Below are 17687 nucleotides of genomic sequence, written 5' to 3' on the forward strand. Positions count from 1 at the left end.
TGACTTTTAAAGGGAGAGAAATTACAAAGAGCCCATGAATTAGTTGAGGAGCAATTAAAAACCAGCCGCATAGAACCGTCAAACAGCCCTCGGAATTCGCCCATTTTCTTCATTCCCAAAAGGTCTGGTAAATGGAGACTTCTGCATGACTTATGTGCTATAAATGCTAATTTGCAACCTATGGGGCCCCTTCAGCAGGGGCTCCCCTCCCCCACGGCTATTCGAGATTGGCCTGTAATCGGTACTGACTTAAAAGACTGCTTTTATATTATTCCCCTAGCAGAATAGGACAGTGGAAAATTTGCATTTACAATACTAGCAATCAATAATGAAAGGCCAGCTCACTGATTTCAATGGAAAGTGCTTCCCCAAGGACTGCTGAAGAGTCCTACCATGTGTCAGTATCACGTAAATCAGGATTTCTCCCCAGCAGAAAAGAATTTCCTAATTGCAACATTACTCATTTTATGGATGATACTTTACTAGCAGCCCCAACAGAGCCAGTGCTTTTAAGGTAATATACCTCTGTAGTAAAGAATACACACAGTTAAGAGGTTTAATTATAGCACCTGAAAAAGCACAGATGTCTTCTTGGAAATACCTTGGATACACATTAACTTCTCGGTAAGATCTCAAAAGCTTAAATTAGATACTACCAACTTACACATCTTAAATGATTATCAGAAATCACTAGGTGATATTAACTGGCTTCGCCCCACCTTAGGCATAACTACTGATAAGTTACAAAACTTATTTTCTATCTTAAAAGGCAATGCTGCCCTAAACTCTCCTAGGTATTTAACTCCTATAGCACAAAGGGAAATTGAAGAAGTAGCACAAGCTCTCTCTCAAAGGCCATTAGATGGCATAGATCCACGATATTCACTTCATCTGTTTGTTTTTCCCACTAAACACTCCCCTACAGGGTTAACAGGACAGATGGGCCCAAAGCTATACTTTATAGAATGGGTTTTTTGCTCACATACCAGGACAAAAACACTCTCTCCCTATATCCAGTTAGTCAGTAAAGTCATCTATTCAGGCCTCAGATGATGCAATCATCTGGACTCCTTTAAGTAAAACGCAATTTGAAGCAGTACTGCCCTTATCTATGGACCTGCAAATAGCACTCTCTGATTACACAGGCCATATAGGGCATACCCTTCCTGCTGACAAACTCCTTCAGTTCTTATCTCCTACTTCTGTGGTTTTGCCTACTAAAAAGTTCAATCCCCCATACCTAATGCTTTAACACTGTTTACTGATGGCTCTGGTAAACATGGAAACGGGCTGTCTGGAGGAGACCGCGTAATTCCTTCACTCATTCTGGATTTACTAGCACTCAGAGAGCTGAGGTTGGAGCTTTAATATTAGCCTTAGAAACGTTTTTCGCTCAGCCCATCGATATTGTTAGTGACTCTGCTTACTGTTTATTGTGGAACCTTGAGACAGCCCTCATTAAGTCCACTCTGGAGCCCACCCTGTGTGCACTTTTTCTACAACTTCAGCAATTGATAGATCAACGTATACATCTTATTTTTATTACACACATTTGGGTCCACAGCTCACTGCCTGGCCCATTGGCTTATGGCAGTGATCAAGCAGACCTACAGGTTATGACATCACTGCTTGACCAAGCCATCCAATTGAATCAATTTTTCCACCAATCTAAACAATTTCAACTTACCCAGAGACTAGCTAAACAAATTATCCTACAATGCCCATATTGCCAGTTCACAGGCACATCCCCTCCTTCAACAGGTGTTAACCCTAGAGGACTAGAACCTCATCAGTTATGATAAACAGATGTTACACACGTCCCTGAATTTGGAAAACTTAGACATGTACATGTATCCATTGATACCAATTCTCATTTAATTAGCACTCATGCTCTTCCTGGAGAGTCCACCTGATATGTCATGAAACATCTTCTTTTAACTTTTGCATTTATGGGACGGCCCACAAAAATTAAAACTGATAATGGTCTGGCTTATGCCAGCTCACATTTCAACAATTTTGTCACACATGGAACATCCAACAGTCCACAGGCATCCCATATAACCCCCAAGGATAGGCCATAGTAGAACGTACCCAATCTACCCTTAAAAATATGCTCAGAAAACAGAAAAGGGGGAATATGAGTAAGGACCCTGCAACACTACTAGCACAAGCCATATTTACCCTTAATTTTTTAAACTTAAATAAATTTCAATCAGCTGTTTAAAAGCACTTTGCTAAAACCTCTCAAGAAATAAAACCTGCAGTTTTATGAAAAGACGTAAACAGTAATGTATGCTGTGTTCCAAATGAATTGTTAACATCAGGGAGGGGATATGCTTGTGTTCACACCCCCTCAGGTCCTCTTTGGATTCCAGCACAACGCATCAAACCATACCATGGCGTGGCTAGGACCCAACACGGTACCAGAAATAAAGAAAACAACCCTACAGGACCCATAGCCCCAGACAATGAGGCTTTCCTTGGACAACACAGGCCCCAGACAGGATGCTGAAGAAGACAAGGCAGAAGACTGCGTGAATCCTGCTCTGGACACAGACACCACTCACTCCGGATAATCTGTTCCTTGCTATGCTTTATTAATTTTTTCTTTTTTTTTTTTTTTGAGACAGAGTCTCACTCTGTCACCAAGCTGGAGTGCAGTGGTGCAATCTGGGCTCAGCTCACTGCAACCTCCGCCTCCCAGGTTCAAGTGATTCTCCTGCCTCAGCCTTCCGAGTAGCTGGGACCACAGGCGTGTGCCACCATACCCAGCTAATTTTTGTACTTTTAGTAGAGACAGGGTTTCACCATGTTAGCCAGGATGGTCTCAAACTCTTGACCTCGTGATCCACCCGCCTCAGCCTCCCAAAGTGCTGGGATTAATTCTCTCATTCTGACTGCAACCAGTACCTGCTATACTCTATTGGGCTCATCTTCTAAATCCACCTTTCTTCTGCCCTTTTACGTAGACAAACACACCCCCTTCCCAGCTTCTAACAACTGGCCTGCTTGGCTGAGAGAGATTAACATATCACCAGTGGGGTTCCTTAGTAACAGCACACAATGAACTTAAGTGCCAAGTAACACTACAGGTCATTTCTTGATTGGAAAAAAAAATGTTGCTAATTATACTCGTTTGTTTTATGTGATTTACTAATTCTAGGATGCAAAGCTGGAATATGAGCAGTTACCACCATGCCTGACAAACCTGCTGCACACATCTGTACTCTCCTATCAACAAAATCTGATGCTAAAAACAGAAAAGGTAGAGATGTAGGAGATTGGTCAGGGTGGTGGGAAAAATTATAGAAAGATGCAAACCTTCTTGGAAGGCCAGAAGGTTTTACAAAAGCTTTGGAAAAAGATTTGGCTGAAGGCAGCCAGATTCTCTTATCTGGTGCCTGAAAGTTTAGGTTAGGCAACAAGGGAATGTAAAGAAACTGATCTGGATAAGTTTACTCAGACCTTGGAACCTGGCCTTTAATCCTCCGCGCGCAGGACTGCTGGGGCGGAAGGGGGTGGGGCGTGACCATGTGACCTGCCCACAAGTGTGCTGACTCAAGGCCTTTGTCATTAAATCTATACTGAATAAATGCCTGCAGGGCCGGCTTATCAGGGCCGCAGCTGCTGACTCTTTACAGCACCCTCCTCGGTGTCTGCGGGTGCCCAGTCCCCTAGCCCGCGCTTTCACAGGATTCCTGTGTCTGAGTGCATTTGTGCATCTGTCATTCAGCCAGGGTCTGCAGGCTGGACCCGGCAGTTCCGTACAGTGGCTGCTCCCACGTGAGGTCCTAAAGTGGGACCCAAAGTAAGCATGACAAAAATGTTGAGCTGAGCTGCCAGCTGACCCTCAATGAATACATGATATGAGCAAAACAAACACCTTTTGTTGTTTTAAGCCACTGAGATATTGGGGGTTTTGTTCATAGCCTACTCAGAATAATAGTCTACAACTAGTTAAAAATGCTGATGCTGTGCACGGTGGCTTCCGCCTATAATCCCAGTACTTTGGGAGTCTCAGACAGGAGGATTGCATGAGCCCAGGAGTTCAAGACCAGCCTGAGCAATACAGAGATCCTGCCTCTACAAAACCTTAAAAATTAGTCAGGTATAATCGTGTGCCTGTAGTCCCAGCTACTCAGGAAGCTGAGGTACGAGGATTGCGTGAACCTGGGAGGTCAAGGCTGCAGTGAGCAGTGATCCTGACACTGCACTCCAGCCTGAATGATACAGCAAGATCCTGTCTCAAAAAAAAAAGAAAGAAAGAAATCAAAACATACCATGGAAATATGGTATGAAAATACCCAATGTTCACTCTATTCATTTCAAGAAATTAAAATAAATCCTTTAACTATGGACATTAAATTCTCCCATATTACTTCTCCTAGAGATCAGAAAAATGAACCTACTTCCCATAAAATGTATTTAAAATAGATGAGTTTATTGTCATCCCACTGAAAAGCATACGTAATACAAATAAAGAAATAATTCCAGTTTACCCAAATATTTACCAGAACTCTGACTTAGCAATTATAAAAGACGTAGGCAATTATAAAAGCTATTTAGAATAGCATCTAAATTTGAGTGGCTTTTTTTTTTTTAAACTACATTGGCTCTATCCCCAGAAGATTCCAGTGCACACATTCATCACAGAGAATATATATATTCCAGGGCATATATTTATCATAGAGAATGATGAATATAATGAGAATATGAGCAATGTGGAAGCAGCAGGAATGTCAGGAATCTTTGCTGTAACTGGAAGAGCCACACAAAATCCCAACTGCACTCACTATGTGACTCTGAGTCTTACCTGTAAAATCAGGAAAATATGATATACCATAGTTATTAAGAAGTTTAAAAATGTAATGTAAATTTTCTGGCACATAGTAGACAATCAAATATTACCTCTGCTTCCTAAGATACAGTTTGAAATTTGTAGAAAATTGTATGATAGCTTCAATGCCAGAAGACTTGTCTTTATAAAACAGGAAGAGAAAGCCAAACAGGAGACTAGGCTGAGATGCAAAACAAAGACAACATGAAAAAGGAAATGGATGAGATCTAGGACTGCCAAGATAATACAGATTCAACTGGCAGAGGCTGCAGTGAGCTGAGAACACACCACTGCCTTCCAACCTGGACAACAGAGACAGACCTTGTCTCCAAACAAACAAACAACAACCATAAAAACTGTGAGACAAAAAATATTTTTAATAGATGCTGGAGGGTATAAAGAAAAGAACTACTGATGTGGCTACAGAGGTCAAACCTAAGAAGCTTTACTAGAATGCAAAGATACTGAGAGAAGATGACAAACATGGAAAATGGAGATCTTAAAAAACTACACATCCTCAAGGTACCAGAATACAAAGAAAAACCAAAGGCACAAATTTTAAAAACTTGAAAGAGCTGAAACAAAACTGACATATTATTACTATGTAGTGCTGAATCCTTTTTTAAATATCTGTATAATACTTTCTCAATTACTCAGAGATACTAGAAGGCAAGGCAACAATATTTTCTCTTATCCAACATCCTTAACAAACTAATCTGGCAAATTAACCAACACTCTCCATTCTCTCCAATAAATTACTGAACATTCACCACTAGGTAAGCTTACTTTTTATCAGACCAGTACCTTTATGTTCCCATCAACTTACCAAGAATTAGTTATATTTGTTATCATAATTTATAGTTTATAACACATAGTTTGTGATAAAATAACATTAAGTTTAAATACTACATAAATCAGTAAAATTGTAAATATGAAGAGTTGATTCTTTAAAAATGAAGCTGAATTTTAGAAAGACTCAACAGCTAATTACAAAAAAACTGTTAAATCAGGTATAGGTGAATCAACTGTAAAAGGAGGAAAAATCACACGTCTCTAGATGGATCATATACTCAGACTGCTTTACATCTATATGGTTTTGTTTGTTTGTTTGTTTGTTTGTTTTCTGGGTTTTTCTGTTTTTGAGATGGGGTCTCACTCTGTTACCCAGACTGGAAAGCAGTGGCATGATCACTTCTCACTGTAGCCTCGACCTCCCAGGCTCAAGCAATCCTCCCACCTCAGCCTTTTGAGTAGCTGGAACTACCAGTGTGTTTGCTATCATGTCTGCCTAATTTTTTGTTTGTTTGTTTGTTTGTTTGGAGAGACAGGGTTTCCTCATGTTGCCTAGGCTGGTCTCAAACTCCTGGGCTCAAGTGACCCACCCACCTTGGCCTCCCAAAGGGTTGGGAATACAGGCATGAGCCATGGTGCCTGGCCTCTATGTTTTCTTAAAACAAAATAAATATTTAAGATAGGATGTATCATTTTTATTCCCCTTACATTAATAACTTTTTAAAATTTAATAAATACTACCTCCCAATCACATTAAATAAGAGAGCTTCTTTGTACACCAAAATAGACATAATATATGTGGATTATGAGAGATTTTTACAATAACTGATAATGTATTTGGAACACTTATTATATGCTAGGCATTGTCCTAAACATATTACCTCATTTAAACCTCATTTTAAAACCCTATGAATTAGACACTGTACCCTAATTTTACAGAGAAGTGAGACTTAGAGAGTGGAACTGAGACTCACACTCAGGTCTAAATCCCAAGCTCATAGTCTCAGCTATTCACTACCTTTATTTTATCTTTTCTATACTTTTAAGTTTTTTCAATACACATTATAAGCACAGTCGGTTAACGTATAAGGTTTGTTAACTTAGTTCAACTGTTGACGACTCTTCAAGGCCTTCTGGAAATACCATCCTCACTCTGGTACATAGCAGGTACTCAATGAATTAAATAGCATAATATAAACGTCAAAGAATGTTTTCATACTGATTGATGAAAGATATATTACAAATCCAATTTTCTCATTGCCCTGATAAAGCAAGAAAAGCAGCATGTTAGGAGCACATATTCTAGAGCCATGCTGCCTGAGTTCAAGTCCTAGCTCCATCACAGACAAGATGTGGGAACCTAAGCAAGTTGCTTATTGTCCCTGTGCTTCAGTTTCCTCATCTGCACTACGGATATAATAACAGTAACTAATTCACTGGGTTGTTGTAGGGATTAAATGAATTAAAATCTTACAAGTATACTGAAATCAGTGCCTAGAACATAGAAAATTACATTTAACTAAAGTAAAACCAGTATCATGTGGGAGAAAAAAAGAAACAAAGGAAACTCAACCAGTAAATTCAAAACAAAACTTCTGTAAATCATCAACGATTTTGGGAGGCATCACCTTTTAAGTAATATTACAGCACTGCAAAAGGAGATCCCTGCTGTCTGCACTGTGCTAGGCACCGGAGTACCAACCAATAAAACGCTGCCACTGTTCTTGATGAACTAACTTACTACTGAAGGACACAGCGATGATTATAGTGCAGTGTGGCAAGTACAATGGTAGAGGCAAGTATGCATGGAGTGCTCTAGGAACATTCTCAGTGACAATAAAGGGACCTAATTTGAGAATGATACAAAGAATACTGATAAAATATATTCAACTATTCTTTTGTCATTATCAACTATTAAAGTCTGCACTAAATGACTAACCACACAAATGGAAAAAATTCCAAAGTTTATAAACCTCATAGCGCTTTTTAAGTTTATGGTACTATGAATCTCAAACAAATAACTGTTGAGCACTTGTAAGAAAAGCAGTATGCCAGTGACAGGGGGAATCTAAAGATGCTATCCCTATCCTCCTACCAGTTGGGAAGGCAAGGCATAAACAACAACAACAAATTAAGAGTTAAGACCTAATCTTAACTCTTTAACCTAAGAGTTAAGTAATAATAAAGGCAGCAATACAAAAGATACTACAAAGCAACTATGTGATTAACTACCAAGAGAAATATAGTCAACCAATGTTCCAAATAAATCCCAGGAATATCCAAGACAAAGACAAAATTAACATTTCAAATTTGTTAAGTGTGTGTAGATATAGATATATATATATACACATCTCACACAACACTTTGAGAATAAGAGGAAAGGTTTTTTTAAGTTCAATTTTGTATTACAATATATTTGATTTACTTATAACTGGCTTCATAAAAATGAGGTTCACTTCTAAATGTAACAAACATACCTCATTAACAGAAATTCATTGTTTACTTATAAATGTTTACTAAAGTGCATACAACAAAAGTTGTATTACTAAAGCAATCACTATGAAACAAGAACATGCAGTGAAGTTTAAAAATTTATCATTCTTTTTTTCCTGATTTTTGATACAGGGTCTTGCTATGTTGCCCAGGATGCCCTCCAACTCCTGGGCTCAAGGGATTCTCCTGCCTCAACCTCCTGAGTAGCTGAGGCATGCACCACACAGCCCAGCTCAAAAATTTATAATTCTTGAACTTCATATAATGGTAAGAATAATCTGATTCTCAATCCAGTGCTCCTCCCATTACATCAGAAAAGAGACAATTTCTCAAAACATATTTTAGTAGACCCACCCTTCCTTTATATTGTATTTCTGGCTATTCTTGTGCAGTAGATGTTGTCTAAGAAAAATTTAAATGCACTTCTTAAGAGTATGGAAGACCAGCATTGAGTTATTCCCATTTTTTTCAAGCCAGGTTTCTTATAAAATTCATAACAAAGGATACTTTGAATTCTTTGTTAAAATCTTTAAAATCCACAAAATCAGATTCTGATTAACCTAGCTGGATATTTTTTAGTTCCTGTGATTTGTTTCCATCTATAGACCAACAAACATTTATTAACACTGAAATTTAAAAGTTAGCCTGACAAGGATCTGCAAAAGATACCACAACTAGAGAACAGGCTAGCAATACAGTGCTAATTTATCATGCCACAGATTACTTGCTGACTGCAGTGATACCTCACCTTACTCCTCTCAACCAAGCAATCAAACTTAGTATCACAAATAATGGGACTGCACAGTGTACATCTCCTAATGGGAAGCATATAAAATATATTAAATCACTTATTAGGTATTCTTGCCCAAAATGTTTAAATTAAAACTAATCGACCCTTTAAACCTAGTTTACACTTAACAACTAGTATAGAGGGAATACAGGAACAAGCTAAACAATGCTATAGGGGGGGAAAATCTGACAAATCGAGAATATGAGTCACTTTATAAGACAACTGTCTTGATCTCTTAAAAAAACTAATTGTCATTTTTAAAGGGGGTAAGAGGTGAGACTACTCTAGATTAGATCAAAAAGACTTAACAACAAATGCAATGAATAAACTTTGATGGACTCCTGATTTGGTGGGGATGGGTGCACAAACCACAAATTACAATTCAGTACGAATAAGATGTAAATATGGATATGTATTAGAGTATATTAAAGAATTATCACACCTAAGAAAAGTAACAATAATGGTATTTTGGCTATGTAAAAAAATGTCCTTACTTTAAGGGAGGCATGTGACATATTGAGGGGTAAAATGTCATAATGTCCATAGCTTAGTTTCAAACAGTTCAGTCGGAAATAATATACAAATATATCTCATTTTATTGAGCTTCATTTTATTCTGCTTCATAGTTATTTTTTTAAATATCTGGAAATGTTTATTTCTCCTTTATTTTTTAAATATATAGTTCCAGGGTCTAGAATTCTAGTTTGATAGTTTTTTTCTTTCAGTAGAAGCATACCTTGTTTTATTTCACTTTTCATTGTGCTTCACAGATAATAATGTGCTTTCTTACAAATTGAAAGTTTGTGACACCCTGCATCATCCAAGTCTATTGGTACCATTTTTCAAACAGCACTCTGTGCTCACTTTGTGTATCTGTACCATACTTTGGTAAGTCTTGCAATATTTCAGCCTTTTTCATTGTTATTATATCTGCTACAGTGATCTGTGATCAGTGACTTGTGATGTTACTATTGTAATTGCTTTGGGGCGCCACAAATCATGTCAATATAAGACAATGAACTGAATAAATGTTGGGTGTGTTCTGACTGCTCCACCATCCAGTCCTCTCTTTCCCTCTCCTTGGGTCTCCCTATTTCCTGAAACACAATCATTATCATTATTAAATGAAATTAGGCCAATTAATAACCTTACAGTGGCCTCTAAGTGTTCAAGTGAAAGGAAGACTCACACAACTCCCACTTTAAATCAAAAGTGAGAAATGATTAAGATTAGTAGGGAAGGCACGTCAAATGATAGGAAAGCAAAACAGCCTTATTAGCTGACACACAAAGTTTTACTAGTCTGGATAGATCAAACTAACCACATTTCCTTATACCAAAGTCCAATCTAGAGCAAGGCCTTAACTCTCTCCAATTCTATGAAAGCTGAGGGAAGTGAGCAAACTGCAGAAGAGAAGTCGGATGCTAGCAGAGGACAGCTCAGGAAGTTAAAGAAAGCCACCTCCATAACATAAAAGTGCATGGTGAAGCAGCAAGTGCTAATGTGGAAGGTGCAGCAAGTTATCCAGAAGATCTAGCTGATGAAGGTGTCTACACTCAACATCAGGTTTTCAGTGGCAACGAAACAGCCTTCTATTGGAAGATGGCGGCATGTGGGACTTTCACAGCTAGAGAAAAGAAATCAACGCCTGGCTTCAAAGCTTCAAAGGATGGCCTGATTGTCTTAAGGGTAATGCAGCTGACGACCTTAAGCTGAACCCAGTGCTCATTTACCACTCTGAAAGTCTTAGGGTCTTTAAAAACTATGCCAAATCTACTCTGCCTGTACTGTGGCAATCAAACAAAACCTGGATGACTGACAGTATATCTGTTTATAGCATGCTTTAATGAATATTTTAAGCCCACTGTTGAGACCTACTGCTCAGAAATAAGGATTCCTTTTGCTTACTGACAGTGCATCTAGTCACCCAAGAGCTCTGATGAAGGTGTACAAGACTAATGTTGTCTCCACGCCTTCTAACACAACATTCATACTGCAGTCCTTGGATGAAGGAGTCACTTCAACTTTCAAGTCTTTGTGTACAAACATGTATCTTAAAGTCCTAAGAACAGTGACATTCCAACAGCCACCCCAGCACACCCACTGTTCTGTTAAAAAATTATTTCCGGCTGCATACAGTGTCTCACACCTGTAATCCCAGCACTTTGGGAGGCCGAGGTGGGCAGATCATCTGAGGTCAGGAGTTCAAGACCAGCCTGACCAACATGGTGAAACCCCCATCTCTACTAAAAATACAAAATTAGCTGGGCGTGGTGGCACATGCCTGTAATTCCAGCTACTCATGAGGCTGAGGAGAACCCAGGAGGCGGAGGTTGCAATGGGCTGAGATTGTGCAATTGCACTCCAGCCTGGGTGACAGAGTGAAACTTCGTCTCAAAAAAGAAAAAGAGAAAAATTATTTCCATTTGTATTTGTATACATTTATTGAGTGCAAGTATAATTTTGTTACATGCATAGATTGTGTAGTGGTGAAGTTAGGGCTTTTAGGGTATCCATCAGCCAAATAAAGTACATTACACCCATTAAGTAATTTCTCATCATCCACCCACTCCCACCCCACAACTTTTCTGAGTCCCAATTATTTATCATTTCACACTCTATGTCCATGCATACACATCATTTAGCTCCCACTTAGAAGTGAGAATATGAGGTATTTATTTTCCTGTGTCTGATTTGTTTCACATAAGATAATGTCCTCCAGTTCCATCTGTGTTGCTACAAAAGACATGACTGTATTCTTTTTCATGGCTGAACAGTATTCCATTGTGTATATATACCACATTTACTTTATCCAGTCATCTGCCGACAGACAATTAGGTTGATTCCATATCTTTGCTACTGTGAATAGTGCTGTGATAAACACAGAACTGCAGGTATCTTTTTGATATAATGATTTCTTTGGCTTTGAGCAGATACCTAGTACTAGGATTGCTGGATGGAATGGTAGTTTTATCTTCAGTTCTTTGAGAACTCACCACACTGTTTTCCCTAGAGGCTAAACTAATTTACATTCCCACCACCAGTGTATTATAGTTCCTTTTTCTCTGCATCCTTGCCAACATCTGTTTTTTTTTTTTTTTTTTGTCTTTTTAATAGTAGTCATTCCAGTTGGAGTAAGATGATATCTCCGTGTGATTTTAAGTCATATTTCTCTGATTAATAATGTTGAGCATTTTTTCAAGTGCCTATTGGCCATTTGTATGTCTTCTTTTGAAAAACGTCTATTCATGTCCTTTGCTCATGTTTTAATGGGATTATTTATCATTATTTTTTTAATTGTCTGAGTTCCTTATAAATTCTGGATGTTAGTTCCCATTGGATGTATAGTCTGCAAATATTTTCTCCCACTCTGCAGGCCGTCTACTTACTCTGTTCTTTCTTTCACTGTGCAGAAGCTTTTTAGTTCAACTAAGTCCCGTTTGTCTATTTTTGTTTTTGTTGCCTGTGCTTTTGAGGTTTTAGTCACAAATTTTTTGCCTAGACCAATGGCCAGAAGTTTTCCCTAGGCTTTCTTTTAGTAGTTTGATAACTTCACATCTTACATTTAAGTCCTGAATCCATCTGGAGTTGATTTTTGAGACGAAAGGGTTCTGTTTCATTATTCTACATGTGGCGATCGATTTTCCCAGCACCATAATTGAAGGAAGGCATCCTTTCCCCAGTCTGTGTTCTTGTCAACTTTGTCAAAGATCAGTTAACTGTAAATATGTGGCTTTATTTCTAGGTTCTCCATTCTGTTCCACCGATGGATGTGGCTGTTTTTCTATCAGTACCATGCTGTTTTGGTTATTACAGGCTTGCAGTATAAGTTGATGTCAGGTAATGTGGTGCCTACAGCTTTGTTCCTTTTGCTTAGGATTGCTTTGGGTATTCGGGCTTTTTGGTTTCATATGAATTTTAGAATTGTTTTTTCTAGTTCTGTGAAGAATGTTTGTTTTGTTTTGTTTTGTTTTTGAGACAGAGACTCACTCCATTGCCCAGGATGAAGTGCAGCAGCACGACTTTGGCTTACTGCAGCCTCCATCTCTTGGGTTCAAGCGATTCTCCTGCCTCAGCCTCCCAAGTAGCTGGGACTACTGCCACCACATTCCACTAATTTTTGTATTTTTAGTACAGACAGGGTTTCACCATGTTGGCCAGGCTGGTCTCGAACTCCTGACCTCAGGTGATCCACCTGCCTTTGCCTCCCAAAGTGCTGGCATTACAGGCATGAGCCACTCCACCCAACTGACATTGGTATTTTGATAGGGATTGCCTTAAATCTGTAGATTGCTCTGGGTAATGTATTAGGCTATTCTTGCACTGCTCTAAAGAAATACCTCAGGCTGGGTAATTTACAAAGAACAGAGGTTTAATTGGCTCACAGTTCTGCAGGCTGTACAGGAAGCATGATGCTGGCACCTGCTTGGCCTCTGGCGAGGCCTCGTGACGTAAGGCAAAGCAGGAGCAAGGGCATCACTTGGCAAGAGCAGGAGCAAGAGAGAGGGTGGAGAGATGTCACACATTTTTAAACAACCAGATCTCACATGAACTTGCTCATCATCAAGGGGATGGTGCTAAGCCATTCAGGAGGGACCCACCCCCATGATCCAGTCCCCTCCCACCAGGCCCCACTTCCAACACTGGCGATTGCATTTCAACATGAGATTTGGAGGAGACAAACAACCCATATCAGGTTGTATGGTCATTTTGACAAAACCGATTCTTCCAATCAATGAGCATGGGATGTTTTTCCATTTGTCTGTGTCATCTGCAATTTCTTACATCAGGGCTTTGTAGTTCTTATAGAGATCTGTCACCTCCTTGGTTAAATACATTTCTAGGTGGATTTTTTCTTTTTTTGAAGATAGCTTTCTTGATTTGGTTTTCAGTTGGATCATTATTGGTGTATGGAGATGCTCCTCATTTTTGTACAGTGATCTTGTATTGACACTTTACTGGATTATTTGTCAAATTTAAGAGGTTTTTGGTGGCATCTTTAGGTTTTTCTAAAAATAAGAGAGATCATGTCATCAGGGAATAGGGTATTTTGACTTTTCCAATTTGGATGCTTCCATCGAGTCTCATTAATTTAAGAAATACAGCCAGGCACAATGGCTCATGCCTGTAATCTCGACATTTTGGGAGGCCCAGGTGGGAGGACCATCTGAGGCCAAGACTTTGCAACCAGCCTGAGCAATACAGTGAGATGCTAACTCTAAAAATAAAAATAAAAAATTAGGCTAGCCTGAGCCAGGCTCAGATGTTCTTTCAGCATTTCCTGGCAACAAATAATTTTTAATTAAGGTGTATACATTGCTTTTTTACAATGTCATTGCACACTTAATGACTACAGTATATTGTAAACATAACTTTATATGCACTGTGAAACTAAAAAAAGAAAAACAAAAGAAATACATTTTGTAAGGCTATAACTACCATAAACAGTGATCAGATTCTTCTGATAGATCTGAGCAAAGTAAATTGAAAACCTTCTGGAAAGGATTCATCATTCTAGATGCCGTTAAGAAAACTGATGATTTAGGCCGGGTGCGGTGGCTCAAGCCTGTAATCCCAGCACTTTGGGAGGCCCGAGGCGGGCGGATCACGAGGTCAGGAGATCGAGACCATCCTGGCTAACATGGTGAAACCCCGTCTCTACTAAAAAAAAAAAAAGTACAAAAAACTAGCCGGGCGAGGTGACAGACGCCTATAGTCCCAGCTATTCAGGAGGCTGAGGCAGGAGAATGGCGTAAACCCGGGAGGCGGAGCTTGCAGTGAGCTGAGATCTGGCCACTGCCGGCCACTGCACTCCAGCCCAGGTGACAGAGCGAGACTCCGTCAAAAAAAAAAAAAAAAAGAAAACTGATGATTCATGGGAGGACGTCAAAATACCAACATTAACAGGAATGTGGAAGAAGCTGATTCCAGCCCTCATGGATGACTTTGAGGGGTTCAAGACTTCAGTGGAGGAACTAACTGCAGATGTGATAGAAACAGCAAGAGAACTACAATTAGAAGTGGAGCTAAAACTTGAATGGATGAAAAGCTGCTTCTTATGGATGAGGAAACGAAGTGGCTTTTTTTTTTTTTTTTTTTTGAGACAGGGTCTTGCTCTGTTGCACAGGCTGGTGTGCAGTGTCACAGCTCACTGCAGCCCTGACCTCCCCAACTCCAGCAATCCTCCTGCTTCAGCTTCCCAAATTACCACGCCCGGCCAATCTTTATATTTTTTTTTAACGAGATTTTGCCATGTTGCTGACGCTGTTCTTGAATTCCTTGGTGCAAGCAATCCTCCTGCTTCAGCCTCCCAAACTGCTGGGATTATAAGCGTGATCCCGTTACACCTGGACAGAAAGTGGCTTCTTGAGACGGAATCTACTCCTAGTGAAGATGACGTGAATATTATTGAAGTGGCAACAAAGGACTCAGAATATTACAAAAACTTAGTTGATAAAGCAATGATAAGCAACTTAGATGATAGTTGGTAAGCAATTAGTTGATAAAGGGTTTGAAACGACTGACTCCAATTTTGAAAAATGTACTATGGTGAGCAAAATGTTATCACATAGTATCATATGCTAAAGTGAAATCTTTCATGAAAGGAAGAGTCCATCGATGCGGCAAACTTCACTAATGTCTTATTTTAAGAAATTGCCTCAGCCACCCCAAACTTCACCAACCAACCCTTATCAACCACCCTTACTCGTCAGCAGCCATCAACAGGGAGGCAAGACCCTCCACCAGCAAACAGATTACAACTCTCTAAAAGATCAAATGTTCTTTAGCAATTTTTAGCAATAAATAATTTTTAAATTAAGGTATATACATTTTTTAGACATAATGCCATTGCACACAATAGACTACAATATATTGCAAACATAACTTTATATGCACTGTGAAACTAAAAAATTTATGTGACTCACTTATTTCGCTTTATTGTAGTGGTCTAGAACCAAAGCCACAATCTCTAAGGTATGTCTGTACATGTATTTATAGATAAAACAAATATGGCAAGATACCAACAAACATTTTATCTACAGGATCATGATACAAGTGGTTTACTACTACCAGATTTTCTGCATACTCGAAATTGTCTGATAATAAAAAGTGGGAGGTGGGGGGAAATAGCTCCAATTCTATAGGGAAAGAGAAAATCAACCTGAAACCAACGCTGTAAGAAATGCAGAGTATCAAACATGACTTTATTTTAATACAGCACCTATTAGTTTACCCCTTTAGTACCAATAAAGTAAATGAGAAACAAAAGCTCCACCTAAAACACTGCTTAAAAGATTCAATCTCTAATGCAATCCAATTATTTAAGATAAGTCTTTAACAGCTAGTTTCTCAAAACAGGCACATGGATAACCATTCTATAATGATACCAGATACAACATAACTCAATAAGATTCAACATGTTTATATTTTATAACCAAACAACAAATCAATCTGTAAACCATCCACGTTAACTTTGTAATTTCACCTTTTCTCCAGAGATTGCAAGATCACAAATTTTCTTCAACTTGATAATATACTAGGAAAATTACAGACTAGTATAATTGGGCATCAATAGATTTGTTAAACATTTGCAATTATGCACAAAGCTTCAATTACTCAAGGAAATGTATCGACTTTTTTTCAGTACAGAGCTCTGGCTCCTTATTTTTTCCTCTCACCATAGTTTAAAAAAATACAAAACTCATGCTAAAATGAGAATTTTCAGTTAGCTTATAAACACTGATTAGTAGCACTCCATACAAATGAAAAAAGAATCACACCATCAAACTTTCTACGATGTTAAAATTTGACATCAAACTAAAAAACATTGCATAAGACAACTAACAAATCACTAAATTGCCACATAATCCAGCAACAAATTTTGCAACAAGGAAATCTCAAGCAAATAACCCAACTGTGAGTTCCCTTTGGGCATCAAGGTCAAACTACAAAAGTAAATTTGTAACTTTTCAAGATCTATGCTGTTTTACCAAATGTATTTCTTTTTTGTAAGAGAGTAATTTTTTCTGTCCAGTACTAGTACGCAAAAAGTAAAGGCATCTGAAGCCATCCTTTAAATTTTTTTTTTTTTAAAGCCAAGAAAATGGTTTGGCAAAAGACATCGAAGATCTTACTTAAGGAAAACTAAACTGTGTCTGTCTATGTGTTTAGAATTTGTCCCATTAAAGAAACTGCCCAGTTAGTCTCATTTTCTCAACGTATTTATTTTTGCAAGAAATACTGTCTACAAAAAGACATCTGCATATTCGAACCAAGCCTTCCTGGATTACTAGCTTCATGACCTTGGACAAATGCCTTAATCTCTCTGGGCCTCAAGTTTTCATCTGTAAAATGGGGCGATATACCCACTTCACTGGGCTGGGAAGATGAAGAGAAATAAGACATGACAACCGCCAGGCGCAGACTAAGGGCACCGTAAGTGCTATCTAAATATTCCGTGAAAAGGGAGAAACAACATTACATCAAAAGATTACCACACTGTGACAGTGCAAAGACAAGCACTTTTTCGTTCACTGCATGTACCATTCCTGCTTCATCGCAAGACCAGCTGCAACCTTCCTTCTGAAATCTCTGCAGGGTACGTGTCTGACAGCTAGCAGCCCAGCAGCCTACTTCGCGCTGACCTGGGCTTCAGGACTGGATGCAGGGGGCCCAAGGTCCGCCCTCCCTCAGTTAGGCAATCACCCAGCGAAATCTCCGCCCCTGGAGCGGCGCTTAGGCCGCCGCCAGCCCCTTCCCGGAGCCCAGCCCGCG

General features: G+C 39.0%; 1 protein-coding gene across 1 annotated transcript in view; it reads right to left on the reverse strand.

Annotated features, from left to right (window-relative positions):
• MAP3K2 (mitogen-activated protein kinase kinase kinase 2) overlaps positions 1 to 17687 on the reverse strand; it is an 89767-nt gene that overhangs the window by 70994 nt on the left and 1086 nt on the right. The gene's annotated exons all lie outside the window — the stretch shown is intronic.

This window comes from Mandrillus leucophaeus, unplaced genomic scaffold, assembly GCF_000951045.1.
Source record: "Mandrillus leucophaeus isolate KB7577 unplaced genomic scaffold, Mleu.le_1.0 Scaffold213, whole genome shotgun sequence".
Classification (NCBI taxonomy): domain Eukaryota; kingdom Metazoa; phylum Chordata; class Mammalia; order Primates; family Cercopithecidae; genus Mandrillus; species Mandrillus leucophaeus.